This window comes from Parasteatoda tepidariorum, chromosome 2 (assembly GCF_982258835.1).
Source record: "Parasteatoda tepidariorum strain Cologne lab strain chromosome 2, Ptep-v5.0, whole genome shotgun sequence".
Taxonomy (NCBI): domain Eukaryota; kingdom Metazoa; phylum Arthropoda; class Arachnida; order Araneae; family Theridiidae; genus Parasteatoda; species Parasteatoda tepidariorum.
Window position 1 is genome coordinate 85154285 of NC_141756.1, and position 16496 is coordinate 85170780.

The following is a 16496-nucleotide window of genomic DNA, read 5'->3' on the forward strand; positions in this document are numbered from 1 at the left end:
TCCTTCTTTATTGTAGCTTATTAAATTTAAAAAAGAAAAATGACTTTTAACTTTTATTAATTTCATGCTAATGACAACCGAAGAAATCTAAATCTTCATGAGAGAAAGACGATTCTACAATATGAATTATTTGTACTATAAAAAGGGACATTATGAATCAAGTCGTTATTTAAATCAGATTTTTAAGCAAAAAGATACATTGGGACTGTAAAATTATGCATGCGAGTAATGACTAATTGCTATTTTTTAATATTAATATTAAAAATTAAGTTGCTATTTTTGAAAGAAGAAAACTACTGCATTTGGCAATAGCAATTTTAATAGCAGCAAACTTAGTTGCTTACTAAAATCGCTATTATTAATTAGCAGCAAACTGTACCAAAATAATTAAAATGTTTAATTTCTTTTCTTCAAAAACCAAGCAATGACTGTTTCAAAATTAATTTCAGTATAACTACTACCCAAACTAACTGATTAAAAATTATGCTTTCACAATTGAGCAAAAAGTATTAAGTATTTTAAAATTTTAAATTTGTCTCAGTAAGTACACAAAAACAATAATTCCAAAAACTGTTTCCAACATAACCAGACGAACTAACCAACCTGCATAAACTTCGAAAATGATCTCGTTCGTAATCTCTTTTTCCGCTACGAATAAACGAAGCTACCGAATCAACGAAACATATCAGATTCAGCCGAGCGAACGTAATGAAATTTGTGTTTGCAGAATAAAGACAGGTAGACGGACAGACAATCAAACAAAATTTTATTAAATGAAGAAGGTAATTAAGAAAAGTTCAGGTTCTGACAGATGACTGGATTGTTTAAACAGATTTAGAACGGCAAAGATAAAAAGGAAACTCAGTTTCAAGAACAGAAGAAAAAAAATGGTAATAACTCCAAGTTTGCTTTTGAGATTCTGATGTTATTGTTGGATGGTACACAGAAACAGATTATTTTTTTCAAGGCTTTTCACGGCGGACTTATTAATTAGATCACTTTGAGGCTGTTAGTTGCTCGACGAGGCTTGAAAAGTTAATTACGGCAGATATGTTTGTGTGAGATTTGAGGTAATCTGGAGGAAATGAGGATGGGTAAGAGTATTAATTCTCTTGCAAACTAGATCCTTGAGGTTTGAGTGGCCCAATTAATTATTTGGATTTATTTGAATTTTTTTTCTTCATAAAATTAAAAAAAAAAGTAGAAGTTACAAACAATTCAAATATTATATTCTAAAATGCAATTTTTTTTTTAGATAACGTGATGAGATTAGTGAACCGCTTATGTGTAATAAATAATTATGTAATGTTAGATAATTGTTATAATATTATAAGAATATTCTATTACGTGAAAATTATTTATTTAACAAGCGAATATTTTTACATTTAATCTGTATTTAATTTTTCTGTGCTCATCAAATGTCAGGAAACTATGCAAATACTTTTAATAACCATGTATGCGTATATTTTGATGTTCAATCCGAATTAAATTTTCTTGTATGTATCAAATGTCCCAAAATTAGGCATATATTTCTCATTTACCGTGTATGCATATATTTTTAAGTTCAATCTTAATTAATTTTACTGTGCTTGTCAGGTGTCCCAAACTTGGCAAATATTCTTCCTGTATGCGTATATTTTTACATTTAAATCTGTATTAAATTTTCCTGTGCTTGTCAGATGTCCTGAAATTAGGCAGACATTTCTCATTAACCATGTATGCTTATATTTTTACCTTCAATCCGGATGGACTTTTCCTGTATGTGTTGCATATCCCAAAGTTAGGTAGATATTTCTCATTAACTGTGTATGCATATATTAAGTTCAATCTGAATTAATTTTACTGTGCTTGTCAGATGTCCCAAACTTAGGCAATTATTCCTCCTTTATGCGTATATTTTTACATAAAATATGTATTAAATTTTCCTGTGCTTGTCAGATGTCCCGAAATTAATCAGATATTTCTCATTAACCATGTATGCGTATATTTTTACCTTCAATCGGGATGGACTTTTCCTGTATGTGTTATATATCCCAAAGTTAGGTAGATATTTCTCATTAACTGTGTATGCATATATTTTTAAGTTCAATCTGAATTAATTTTACTGTGCTTGTCAGATGTCCCAAACTTAGGCAAATATTCCTCCTTTATGCGTATATTTTTACATAAAATATGTATTAAATTTTCCTGTGCTTGTCAGATGTCCCGAAATTAATCAGATATTTCTCATTAACCATGTATGCGTATATTTTTACCTTCAATCGGGATGGACTTTTCCTGTATGTGTTATATATCCCAAAGTTAGGTAGATATTTCTCATTAACTGTGTATGCATATATTTTTAAGTTCAATCTGAATTAATTTTACTGTGCTTGTCAGATGTCCCAAACTTAGGCAAATATTCCTCCTTTATGCGTATATTTTTACATAAAATATGTATTAAATTTTCCTGTGCTTGTCAGATGTCCCGAAATTAATCAGATATTTCTCATTAACCATGTATGCGTATATTTTTACCTTCAATCGGGATGGACTTTTCCTGTATGTGTTATATATCCCAAAGTTAGGTAGATATTTCTCATTAACTGTGTATGCATATATTTTTAAGTTCAATCTGAATTAATTTTACTGTGCTTGTCAGATGTCCCAAACTTAGGCAAATATTCCTCCTTTATGCGTATATTTTTACATAAAATATGTATTAAATTTTCCTGTGCTTGTCAGATGTCCCGAAATTAATCAGATATTTCTCATTAACCATGTATGCGTATATTTTTACCTTCAATCGGGATGGACTTTTCCTGTATGTGTTATATATCCCAAAGTTAGGTAGATATTTCTCATTAACTGTGTATGCATATATTTTTAAGTTCAATCTGAATTAATTTTACTGTGCTTGTCAGATGTCCCAAACTTAGGCAAATATTCCTCCTTTATGCGTATATTTTTACATAAAATATGTATTAAATTTTCCTGTGCTTGTCAGATGTCCCGAAATTAATCAGATATTTCTCATTAACCATCTATGCGTATATTTTTACCTTCAATCGGGATGGACTTTTCCTGTATGTGTTATATATCCCAAAGTTAGGTAGATATTTCTCATTAACTGTGTATGCATATATTTTTAAGTTCAATCTGAATTAATTTTACTGTGCTTGTCAGATGTCCCAAACTTAGGCAAATATTCCTCCTTTATGCGTATATTTTTACATAAAATATGTATTAAATTTTCCTGTGCTTGTCAGATGTCCCGAAATTAATCAGATATTTCTCATTAACCATGTATGCGTATATTTTTACCTTCAATCGGGATGGACTTTTCCTGTATGTGTTATATATTCCAAAGTTAGGTAGATATTTCTCATTAACTGTGTATGCATATATTTTTAAGTTCAATCTGAATTAATTTTACTGTGCTTGTCAGATGTCCCAAACTTAGGCAAATATTCCTCCTTTATGCGTATATTTTTACATAAAATATGTATTAAATTTTCCTGTGCTTGTCAGATGTCCCGAAATTAATCAGATATTTCTCATTAACCATGTATGCGTATATTTTTACCTTCAATCGGGATGGACTTTTCCTGTATGTGTTATATATCCCAAAGTTAGGTAGATATTTCTCATTAACTGTGTATGCATATATTTTTAAGTTCAATCTGAATTAATTTTACTGTGCTTGTCAGATGTCCCAAACTTAGGCAAATATTCCTCCTTTATGCGTATATTTTTACATAAAATATGTATTAAATTTTCCAGTGCTTGTCAGATGTCCCGAAATTAATCAGATATTTCTCATTAACCATGTATGCGTATATTTTTACCTTCAATCGGGATGGACTTTTCCTGTATGTGTTATATATCCCAAAGTTAGGTAGATATTTCTCATTAACTGTGTATGCATATATTTTTAAGTTCAATCTGAATTAATTTTACTGTGCTTGTCAGATGTCCCAAACTTAGGCAAATATTCCTCCTTTATGCGTATATTTTTACATAAAATATGTATTAAATTTTCCTGTGCTTGTCAGATGTCCCGAAATTAATCAGATATTTCTCATTAACCATGTATGCGTATATTTTTACCTTCAATCGGGATGGACTTTTCCTGTATGTGTTATATATCCCAAAGTTAGGTAGATATTTCTCATTAACTGTGTATGCATATATTTTTAAGTTCAATCTGAATTAATTTTACTGTGCTTGTCAGATGTCCCAAACTTAGGCAAATATTCCTCCTTTATGCGTATATTTTTACATAAAATATGTATTAAATTTTCCTGTGCTTGTCAGATGTCCCGAAATTAATCAGATATTTCTCATTAACCATGTATGCGTATATTTTTACCTTCAATCGGGATGGACTTTTCCTGTATGTGTTATATATCCCAAAGTTAGGTAGATATTTCTCATTAACTGTGTATGCATATATTTTTAAGTTCAATCTGAATTAATTTTACTGTGCTTGTCAGATGTCCCAAACTTAGGCAAATATTCCTCCTTTATGCGTATATTTTTTACATAAAATATGTATTAAATTTTCCTGTGCTTGTCAGATGTCCCGAAATTAATCAGATATTTCTCATTAACCATGTATGCGTATATTTTTACCTTCAATCGGGATGGACTTTTCCTGTATGTGTTATATATCCCAAAGTTAGGTAGATATTTCTCATTAACTGTGTATGCATATATTTTTAAGTTCAATCTGAATTAATTTTACTGTGCTTGTCAGATGTCCCAAACTTAGGCAAATATTCATCCTGTATGTGTATATTTTTACATTTAAATCTGTATTAAATTTTCCTGTGGTTGTCAGATGCCCCAAACTGAGGCAAATATTTCTCATTAACCCTGTATGTGTATATTTTTAAATTCAATCTGTATTAAATTTTCCTAAGTATGTTAGATCTCTCAAAGTTATGCAGATATTTCTCCTTTATCCTGTGTGCTTACATTTTTACGTTCAATCGGAATTAAATTTGCCTGTACTTGTAATTTGCCAGTAAATCAGATATTTCGCGTCAAACATGTATGTGTTTATTATCACATTCCATCTGAAGAAATTTTCTCGCATGTTTATCATATGTTGAAATGCTTGTCATTCGCCCAAAATATGTATATTTTTAACTTGCTAATTGAAATGAATTTCCTTTTGGTTAAATTTATTTTTGTTTGTTTATTCATTTCAGTCTTAAATCAAAACAGAATATAGCTCTGCAAACAAAGTATTTCATATTTTAGTTTCCTAACAACATTGATGGTAATCACTAGAATCATAAAGGGGAAAAAAATGAACCTTATTAGAATAATCTTCCGCTTGCAGCTGATTACTCTCTCCTCATGATGACCTACAGACAAAACAAAAGGCCAGGGCGCAAGAAAAGAGTTCTGTACCATCAGAGTGATGTCAGTTCTTGATGAGAAATAACGGTGCAGTCGATGAACTTTTTCATCCATACCTGTTACCTCCTTAGGTGTGTTGGTGAAATAATGGATATTGCGGGGGCGAAGAAATGAGTGCACCGGCTGACCCTCCCCCCACAGAAAAGTGATAACAAGGTCATGTTCGTGACCTTCCGTCATTCCTGACGGTGTTTGGTGGCGGTCAGGTCGTTCCATCCAGAACACATTGTTCTAATAGGAAAACAAAAAATAAAATAAGTGCAGTGGCATACCTGTACGGATCTACTTTTTTCCCCCTGAAACCTCTAATTAATATACTGTATGATACCTATTGTTTTGGAACAAATTATTGTTTTGATCGGCAAAAGGGTTCTTAAAATTGATGGATACATTGTTAAAACTATTTGCACTCTGTCTTATATAGTTAGAGTTTGCAAATTTTATTTTAAGAGTGGCGGCTTGTCAATCGGAGTCAAAGGGAGTAGATTTCTTCCGGTTTCAATATAGCCTAGTAAGACTTTTAATTGCATCTGAATATAAAATCAAGTGCTTAAAAAACGGTACTGTAATTCCAGCGCAAAATTATGCTAAATGGTATAACAGCAATATTTGAATTTAGTAATGGCTGCTGGTCAGAGATCAAAGGGATCCCTGTTTTATTTTTTTTAACATACCCTTGCTTGGATTTTAATTTTATTTGAAAAAAAAACTGCTTATGACCAGCTGCAATTATTTTCAGTCATTTGCGTAACGTTATGATCCTGGAAGAGGAAATAATTAGTTTCAGTCAAATAGTTAAATTGGTTAAAACCAGCTGTAAAAAATATTAATAATCTATCGTAAAATTACTACAAAGTATCCGTACACTGTAAAAAATTCCGTATCAAATTACTGTAAACTGTATCGGCACCCTAAATACTTACTACCGTGAAATCTATTTTTACCGTAAAATTTTACGAAACAAAAAGATGTGATAAACAGTAATTCTTACAGTAATATTTATTGTAAAACCACTGATTCACTGTAGTTAAATAATTATTATTGTAAAGTAAACGTTATAAAGATTTACGGTAAAAATGGATTTTAAGGTAACATTAATTTTACGGAAGATGCGCTTACTTTTGAACCGTACTTTAATCCGGAATTTTTTACAGTATAAAATTAAACATAAATTTAAAATAAATAAATTTCTTAGCCGATGAGTATCTTTTTATAACCGCTTTTTAACCGTTCTAGTAAGTAATGTGGTTCCACCATAATTCGTCAAAATACATTAAATGCTCTGACTCCCGTGTGCACGTATCAGTAACCGTGAAAGCATAGTACTTTTATAACTTATAACTTCTTATATAGTATTAAGTGTGCATAGGAATCAGATTTCTACCCCGTTCTTGCTCCATTACAAACTATGGAGAATTGCAACGCCCTATTTATTGAATAACTAATTTATGATCCGGATTGTTTTTTGTTTTTGTTTCATTTTATTTAATAAATTGTACTTTATGGAACGTAGTCACGAAACATTATTTCTTTAAACTTTTAAGTATCCTTAAGCAAACAAATAGTTTATTGTTATTTCAATATCTTCTGTCTAAATGACGTTTTGAAATACCCTCTCTGCAATTTCAAAAACAGTTTCGTTCATTTTGGCATTGATTTTTGTATTGCTTATACAGTTTTCGGCAATTTCTTCATCTCTATATCTCTTTTAATCAATGAACAAATGAGTCTATTTTCCATTTTACAATCCATTAATTTAGTGGCGGATACCCATGCATTGTTTATGGGATTAGGGACGGAAGTAGCTAGCTGACATTTGTTTTTTGACAAAATACTTAATTTGTTTTCTAAATAAAGAAAAGAGCCGCGATGGCTCAGGGGATAGAGCGTTCGCCTTCCAACGAGGTGAACCGGGGTTCGTTCCCGGTGATGGCTGGTAGATACGAATTCCGCATACGGCTTGCACTGACCACAGTGCTGACGTGAAATATCCTCAGTGGCAGGTGGATCATGGGTTAGAGTCCCCTTGCCGTCAGGCTAACCGTAGGAGGTTGTCGTAGTCTTCCTCTCCAGGTAACGCAGATGCTGGTTAGCTCCATCAAAAAATCCTCCACGAAGGCAAAATCTCCCAATACTCAATCCGGGAGTTCCTTTGTCTTCTGGATTGGGTTCAAAATTACAAGGCTACGGAGTTGAACATTAGTATTCGTAAACCCATAAAATTGAGTCGGCTGCTCAACGACGGTTATAAAAATAAAAAATAAAAAGAAAAGGAACCGAATGTCTTGGGAAAAAATACATTCTTGGATGGAAACCTCTTGTGATGACGTCAGCTTATTCCTCCTACGTCATTCATTCCTCATTATTTTTTTCTGGTAGGCGCTGTTTAACAGGAATGATTACTTCAACAGAAACGGGTGGTTCTATACCGTTGCAAGAAAAATTTCAGTGAAACATTTTAAGTTGCCTTACGTTGGAAAAATTCAAACATTTATCCTTGACTCAATACACCAGGAGAATTTTCCAGGTACTTTGTTTTCAAAAACATATTTTTTCTTCATTTAATGAATTAAGAGAAGTAGCTAAATACTTTTGAAAAACTCCATTTTGAGAAACTCTTGGAACCATTGTGGAAAATTGATCTTGGACAGAAATTTCTTGCTGTGACTTTGACTTCTTCTTACTCTTCTTCTTCTTGATCTTATTCTTTCAGTTATTTATTTCTTGTTGCAGTCGTTGCTAAAATAGAATAGTTTCCTCTTGTCTTCAACAGAAACGAGTGGTCTCAGCTTTAACATGAAAAACTCAAATAAAAGCAATCTAAGTAACCTTGAGTAGGAAAATTCCAAAAATTTATCCTAGACTCAATAGATACGTAGAGATTTCCAGCTACTTTTCCACTATGTATTAATTTTTTTTTATTGAGTTATGGGAAGGAGCTAAATTATGTAGAAAAAAATCCAATTTAAAAACTCCTAGAACCATTTTGGGAAAACAATCTTGGACTCTGACTTCTTCTTACTTTGATCTCATTCTTTCACTTAATACTTTCATGTAGTATTCGCTCTTAAAGAGGAATAGTTTACTCTTTCCTTCAACAAAAGGAGTCTTACACTGCCATGTGAAAAATTTAGATGAAAACATTTTAAGTTACCATTAAGTTGAATATACACAAAAATCTATCCTCATTTTGATGTACTAGGGCGTTTACCAGCCACTCTAATACATTGTTTTCAACATAATTTCTTTCCGTACTAAATTATAGAAATTAGTTAAAGATTATTTTTTTTTAATCAATTTTTTTACTCCTGTAATGACACTGATTTTTTTTTTTTTTTTACTGTTAACTCATTCATTATTATTTTTGTTGTGATAACTGTTCAACAGGAATGATCCACTCCTGTTCAACAGTGCAATCATCAAATGAAATAAGTGATTTTACGCCGTTCCATATGAAAAACTCGAATAAAAACAATATAAGTTAACAGGAGTTGGAAGAATCCAAACATATATCCTTGTATTACTAAGTATGCTCACTGTTCTTAGGAGTTTTTTTTAACAAATTTAATTAAAAAAATTAATTAAATTTAATTAAATTAATTAATTTAATTAATTTAATTAAAAAATATACTATGGGATACTTGCAAGTGACGTAGTGTGGGTACCACGATCCTAAATGTTTGTTGAAACATGGCGTTTGTTTAAGTTCCATTCTATTGCTTTTCATTCTATTTCGAGTAAGCCAAGCTCGTCAAGTATCCATTCTCTTAAGTGACACTTTCTACATTCTTTTACAAAGATTTCAATTCATTCACTTTATATTTCTTACTTAACACAAAAACAGGAAGCCATGTAGAAGATAAACAAATTAATTATGCATAGAAGTTGCCAGGTGCGCAAAACGAAAACATATCTCGGTTACAATAAAATACATAGACAAATTATAAATAAAGTTAAGTAAAAAGACGTTAGGCGAGAAAGTATTATATTTTAACAAATTCGATGTGCGATAAGGCGTTGTATTTAATTAACTTCACATTAATTAGCATTTTAACTTATGAGAAGAAGCGTCTTGTATAAAAAAAAAGTCAGCTGGCACTGAGGTCATAGATCAAGTGTCTGTGTATCAGTGATCGCCTTCTTCTCGAGTTGCAAGGATCCAATTAATCATGAACTGCTTTTTTGAAATATAAAATTAATGGGAGGTTATTTCTTAGATTCCCACTGATATAAAAACATTTACTTTAATTTATTAAAAAAACAATCTTTATTTTCTTTTAAAAAAGGGAATAATTCTGATTTTATTTGAAAACTTCTTTTTTCTTTCACTTTCAAGGTAATATCAGCAAATGCTGTTCTCCTACATTTAACTTTAAAACAGGAGGACTGCCCCGATTTCGTGATGTCGCAACCACCCATAACTTACCACCTACGCTGATATTGTTCCGAAACGCTGCAGAAAAAAAAATATTAATAAAAAACGCATGAAAATTACATCTAAATTCTATTATTTTATTCTTGGAACTTTTTTCGTTCCAATTCATAGTTCACTATCCTTTTATTCAGCCTTTGATTTAGTTTCACGGTTGTCTACACTTGCTCAAAGTGTCAGTCCTTTTGGCAGAAAAGTTCTAAGCCCTCTGTTTAAAAAAATAAAAAAAGAAGAAAAAAAATCAATGGATTTTTTTTTACTGATGCATTTATTTAATGATATTTCCCGACTATTCGAGAAAAAGATTTTTTTTTTCTTTTTTTTTTCTTTTTTTTTTTTGAATGTGTGTTTTAACTTACATTAAAAAAGTTTTTCTTCTTTTCTTTTTTCAAAGAATTTTAAAGAAAAAAATTTAAAGCAGAAAATTTCACAATATTTTTTTCAACTCAATTTAAGACAAAAAATTTATTTGTTAAAACTTATTTTCCAATACAAAAATTGTTCCCTGAAGACTAATATTTAAAATAAGAAATTTAAACAAAATTTTTTATTATTATGAATATTTTTATCGTGATATAAAATAGTCCTAAAATAAATTATTATAAGCCGTACAGATGGTCGAGCGGTTAGCATACCTGACTGCGAAGCCAATGGCTGCGGGTTCGAATCCCGCTCAGGGCATAGATGCTTCTCTCTATGTGTTGTTCTCTATTGTGTGATGAGTGAATGCGGCCCACCCGGTGAACGGGTATCTGTGGCTGTGTGGCGTGGGTAATTTTGCTCGCCTCCATGACTTAGGTTCGCAGGTGCCCACTGGGTAACGTTAAATGAGTAATAGATCTTCTTAGGCGAAGAACGTAAAAAGTTAACTACTTGCCATTAGAAAAAAAATATTATAAAGTTGTTACAATTTTCAAAAAATTAAAAAAAATAAATGCTTATTTGATTATCAAGTAACGTGTTTGCAAACGTTTTTGGAATCGGTTAAAATTTTTAGGAGTCAGAGGTCCCAAATGAAAAGCTATTTAAGGTTTAAAAGAAAAACTAGTTAAATTTTTTTTCACAGGTGTTAATTTTATTAAACTTTATAATAATATTGGGTACTAGCTACGATTTATAAGTCACCGTGACGACTGGTTGGACAGGATTTGTAGACGCCTAATTAAATTCAAAATGCTCAAATCTCTGTCAAATCACAAACGTATGATTTGTTATAATAAATGATGTTATAGTTTTCTATATTTTTTAACAGTTGATAATAAGAAATTAAATATCACCATCGTTAAATTTATATTCATAAATATTAATAACAATCACTATCAATTATAATGAAATAATGATCATAATCAATTATAATAAAATAATAGGAGCGATCAATTATAATAAAATAATAATCGTAATCAATTATAACAGAATAATGATCTTAATCAATTATAAGAAAAATAATAATCATATTTAATTATAATAAAAAATATTCATAATCAATTTTGACAAATAATAATCATAATTTATTTTCGTAAAATAATAATCAATTATAATAAAATAATATTCATAATCAATTATAGTAAAATAATAATCATAATCAAAATTAACTCTTAACACAACATGAATCTCAAATAACTTTTACTAGTCAGAGAAAATCCCTTATAAAAATAAAACAATTAATTAGTGAAAATCTTTAAAAACATGCTTTTTTTTAATAAATAATAATAATTGTTGTTAGAGAATCTAGAAAACACGGAATCTCCCATTAGTATTTTTTAAAGAAATAAGAAATGAGTATTTAAAAATTACCCAAGACAAAATTTATTTCGAAAAATAATTCATATGAACTTACGATATATTTTTAGTACCCTCCCTAAAAAGAAACAGCAGAAATTAACAGGTGGATATTTACTCGAGAAATATTTTCGGAACCATATCTTTCTATGCAATCAAAATCAGTTTCATAAAAATTCAGTAATCTCCAAGGCAAACAAGAGGAACATGACTGCCGAAAAGAAATTTTTAATCAAATGTGTCGATTCTTGCATGACAAACACTTCTCTAGTTTTATTTATTTTTGAAGAATTCTATGATGAAATATAAAATGGCAGCATTAGCTAAAATTTGAGTACTTTAATAGTTGGTATCGATTAAATTTAGTTATGTGGATAATTTAATACATAACCATGATGCTACAGGAGTTCGTAAAAACAAGGTCTTTGCAACTCAAGAAGAAGTGAAGTGATAATGCTTAACCATTGATTTAAATCAGGTCTAATTGGATACCTGTAAAAGTCTGGTTTCTTAGGACAACCGCCTTATCTGGGCGTCAGCGGAACGTCAACGTCCCGATGACGCCAACAAAATACTGGTTTGTTAGCTCAAGACCTGGTTTCTTAGAACTAGAGCCTTATCTGGGCGTCAGCAGAGTGTTGACGTAGAGCTGACGCCAAAAAAAATACTTTTTTGTTAGCTCAGCGTGAGCAGTCGGTCCAACGCAGACATTATCTGTCATTGCGCATGCGTTAATAACGTAAACAAATATTTAATTTGAATTTGTATTGATTTTGTTATTGTCGACCAGTGTTTTAGAGAAAAAATAATGACTTTGTCCAAGAAAAAACACATTATAGCTGAGCTAAATGAAGAGTGCTATGTTTAATGAAGAAGCTATGTTTAATGTCAAAATCAAAATCTTGGCTGATTTCAATGTGCTGTTGGATGTTGTCCGCCATTGCTTCTGTGGTTAACGTCACATTGTAATACAACTGCAGTTGAGTTGGACGGCAATTGTAGTTCAAGATGAGCGTTCGATGACGTATACTATCAAACTCACAACTGGACCAATCAGAGGTTAGCGCTGATTTCCAGCTGAGGCGTCCTGTCCTAAAGGTCTGGTTTCTTAGGACAAGCGCCTTATCTGAGCGTCAGCGGGACGTTTTCGTCCCGCTGACGCCAACAAAATACTGGTTTGTTAGATCAAGGCCTGGTTTCTTAGAACTAGCGCCTTATCTGGGCGTCAGCGGAAAGGTGACGTAGAGGTGACGCCAAAAATATACTTTTTTGTTAGCTCATCGTGAGCAGTCGGTCCAACGCAGACATTATCTCTCATTGCGCATGCGTTAATAACGTAAACAAATATTTATTTTGAATTTGTATTGATTTTGTTATTGTCGACCAGTGTTTTAGAGAACAAATAATGACTTTGTCCAAGAAAAGACACATTATAGCTGAGCTAAATGAAAAGTGCTATGTTTAATGAAGAAGCTATGCTCAATGTCAAAATCAAAATCTTGGCTGATTTCAATGTGCTGTTGGATGTTGTCCGCCATTGCTTCTGTGGTTAACGTAGCGTTGTAATCCAACTGCAGTTGAGTTGGACGGCAATTGTAGTTCAAGATGAGCGTTCGATGACGTATACTATCAAACTCACAAATGGACCAATCAGAGGTTAGCGCTGATTTCCAGCTGACGGCGTCCTGTCCTAAGAAACCGGGCCTTAAGAAACCAGGCCTTTAAGTGATAGTATGCGTGTGTGTCGAAGCTGATTGACTACTGAATTGACAAATGCCACGATTTACCTACGATGACGTGACGTCACTTGCCGGTACCAATTGAAAATTTATGTTTAAAAAATAATAATTAGCACACTGTGCAATTTCAGTATTCATTAGAGATATTTCGAACTTTCAAGTAACATTTAATTAATAAGTTATTTTGTTATTTTATTATAATAATACAGAAGCTTTTCTATTCAGTGCAAATCCTATAACCTAATTATTGGAATCGAGCATGGGACAACAGTGAAAAGCGTATTGAGCAGTTAATATAAGACAACCAAAAGAATGCATTTAAGGTAATCAATTTAAAAAAGAAGAAAATGTAGCGGGCAGTTATTATGAAAAAAGAGGAGAAAGGAGAATCGTTGGAGGTAATGGATCATCAGAGAAAAGCATTTTTTGTTCATAATTACAGAGAAGCGTATCAGATGGAACCGATCAAGTACACCGCGATGCTCGATAGAGCGTTCGCCTTCCAATGAGGTGAACCGGGTTCGAATCCCAGCAATGGCAGGTGGATACGAATTCCGCATCCGGCTTGCACCAACCACAGTGTTGACGTGAAATATCCTGACTGGTAGGGTTATAGTCCCCTTGCCGTTAGGCTAACCGTGGGAAGTTCTCGCAGTTTTCTTCTCCATGTAACGCTTATGGGGGTTAGTTCACTCAAAAAGTGCTCCACGACGGCAAATTTCACCCAATACTTTATCCAGGAGTTCCCTTGTCTTCTGTATTGGGTTCAAAATTACAAGGCTACTGCGCTGAACATTAGTAAACGTAAACCCAAAAATTGGATCGGCTGTTCAACGACTGTTATAATTATAATATTATAATTATAATAAATATAATAATTATAATGTTATATTCAGTACATATTATGATAGAGAATTATTTAAGAGATAATATGAGTCGGAAACATTAATTTTTTTAACAAATATTATAGAGCAAGAGGACTAAATTATTCAACAAATAATATTGCGAGATGGGTAGAAAATTACTCAACACATGCTATGAGACAGAGGCAGTAAATTAATTATTCACCAAATATTATGGGACAAAGATAGTAAACTATAACACAGAGTTGTTTTTTTTTTTTACTGTAGTTCATTTTCCAGAAAAGCTTGCCTTTTCGTTCTAAAATCTCAGAAAACTTAATTTATATCTCAAAAATTTCAATAATTTTGTCAAGTAAAAAGAGACGTAAAAGAAACAATGGCAAATATACAATTTGAAGGCACAAAATATTAAAAATAATACACTTCTCATCACAAAATACTTCTTAGTATTGATTTCGAATACTTCAGACATCTTCAGCAGTCTGAAGAAATTCCTTTAATAAAAAAAAAAAAAAGGAAAGAAAACCAAGTAACGGAAAACCAATAGCACAAAAGACAAGATGCCGCAAATATTTATTGCACCAATATGCTGATAATGCGTTATTTTTCGAAAGTATATATATACGAGCCTGAATTAGAACGGGAAATTCTCGAGCAAAATAGGAGTAACAAATCTAATTTGTTATCGAGTTTGCTGAGCCATACTGAAACTATTGTGAAATATTTGACTTTGCAATGATATTTTTCGGATCCAAGAAAATAAGATTCTCGGTTGTTAGAATGGAGGGCCTTTCCTTTTGAGTCTTGAATTTATATTCGAAAGTTCGATGTTTTGCATAACAATTGGAGAGGTTTATGTTTTTCTTTATTCATTTAAATAAATGTATCTTAAATTATAAAAAGCCCGCATTTTTTATTTAGCTTCTGATTCCTTAATTAGCTTCTTGTCCTTCTTCTAAAATTTCGATATTTTTCAAAATGTGTAGATGCTATTCAATATGTGTTATATATATAAATATATGGCTATAAATTATAGGAAGATAAGGCTATTTCAAATAAATAGACATATTATGACTTTAGATGACTTACTTTTATTTCAAACTTTATGTTGTCGGTTTCTATCATTTACATTGTGGATTTTCATTGCCGTAATGTTAAAATTGGACACATAATATTATAGCCATGAAGATATGAAAAAGCCACACAAATTTCGGTTGTCCCGTTATTTATTTAGGGATTCCTAAAGGGAATTGGTTGTTAGAAATCTTTTTACCTAAGGAGAAGTCATCCATGGAGGAAGATTTAACCATCTCTATTTATTTTAACAGATGACGTACGCATTAAGAATCCAGGGAATTCTCAATTTTTCTTAATGAGTATATATACAAAAATTATTATTGTAAGATATACAGGGTGTTTATAAAGTCACGGACCCATTTTGATGTTTAATAACTCATAAAATAATAAAGATAGATTAAAATTAATAACATAAATGGTTAGATAGACTCAAAAAGTTTCATGACCCTTGTCAATGAACTTCCCCGCGTGCCCCCTTTGTCGCACGGAGAATATCAAGTCGATAGTCAATTTCACGCCAGGCAGCGGCAAGCATGTCGGCATCCACAGAGGCTATTGCAGTTGTAATTCTGGCTTATAGGTCATCAATGTTCGACACGATCCTCCTGTGATTACAGAATGTGTGGTGTGGACTAATGCACGACCGAGTCATTGGGCCTTTCTTTTTTACAGAAAAGACGGTCTCATCAGTCGTATACTTAGACATGTTGGAAACTTCCTATTTCCACAACTAGAAGAGCTTCAGCCACATGTCTTTTTGCAACAAGGTGGTGCACCACCTCATTGGGGAATCATCGTTTGTAGTTCTTTGAATGATCATTTTCCAGGAAGATGAATTGGGCGAGGAGGTCCAATTCCTTGGCCACCCAGATCACCTGATATAATGCCGCTGGACTTTTTTCTTTGGGGATTTATATAGGACAATGTTTACAGGAGGATCGTGTTGAACATTGATGACCTAAAAGCCAGAATTACAACCGCAATAGCCTCTGTGGATGCCGACATGCTGGCCGCTACCTGGCGTGAAATTGACTATCGACATGATATTCTCCGTGCAACGAAGGGGGCACGCGAGGAAGTTCATTGACAGGGGTCATGAAACTTTTTGAGTCTATCTAACCATTTATGTTATTAATTTTAATCCATCTTTATTATTTTATGAGTTATTAATTCAGCAAATAATTACATTTTCAAAGC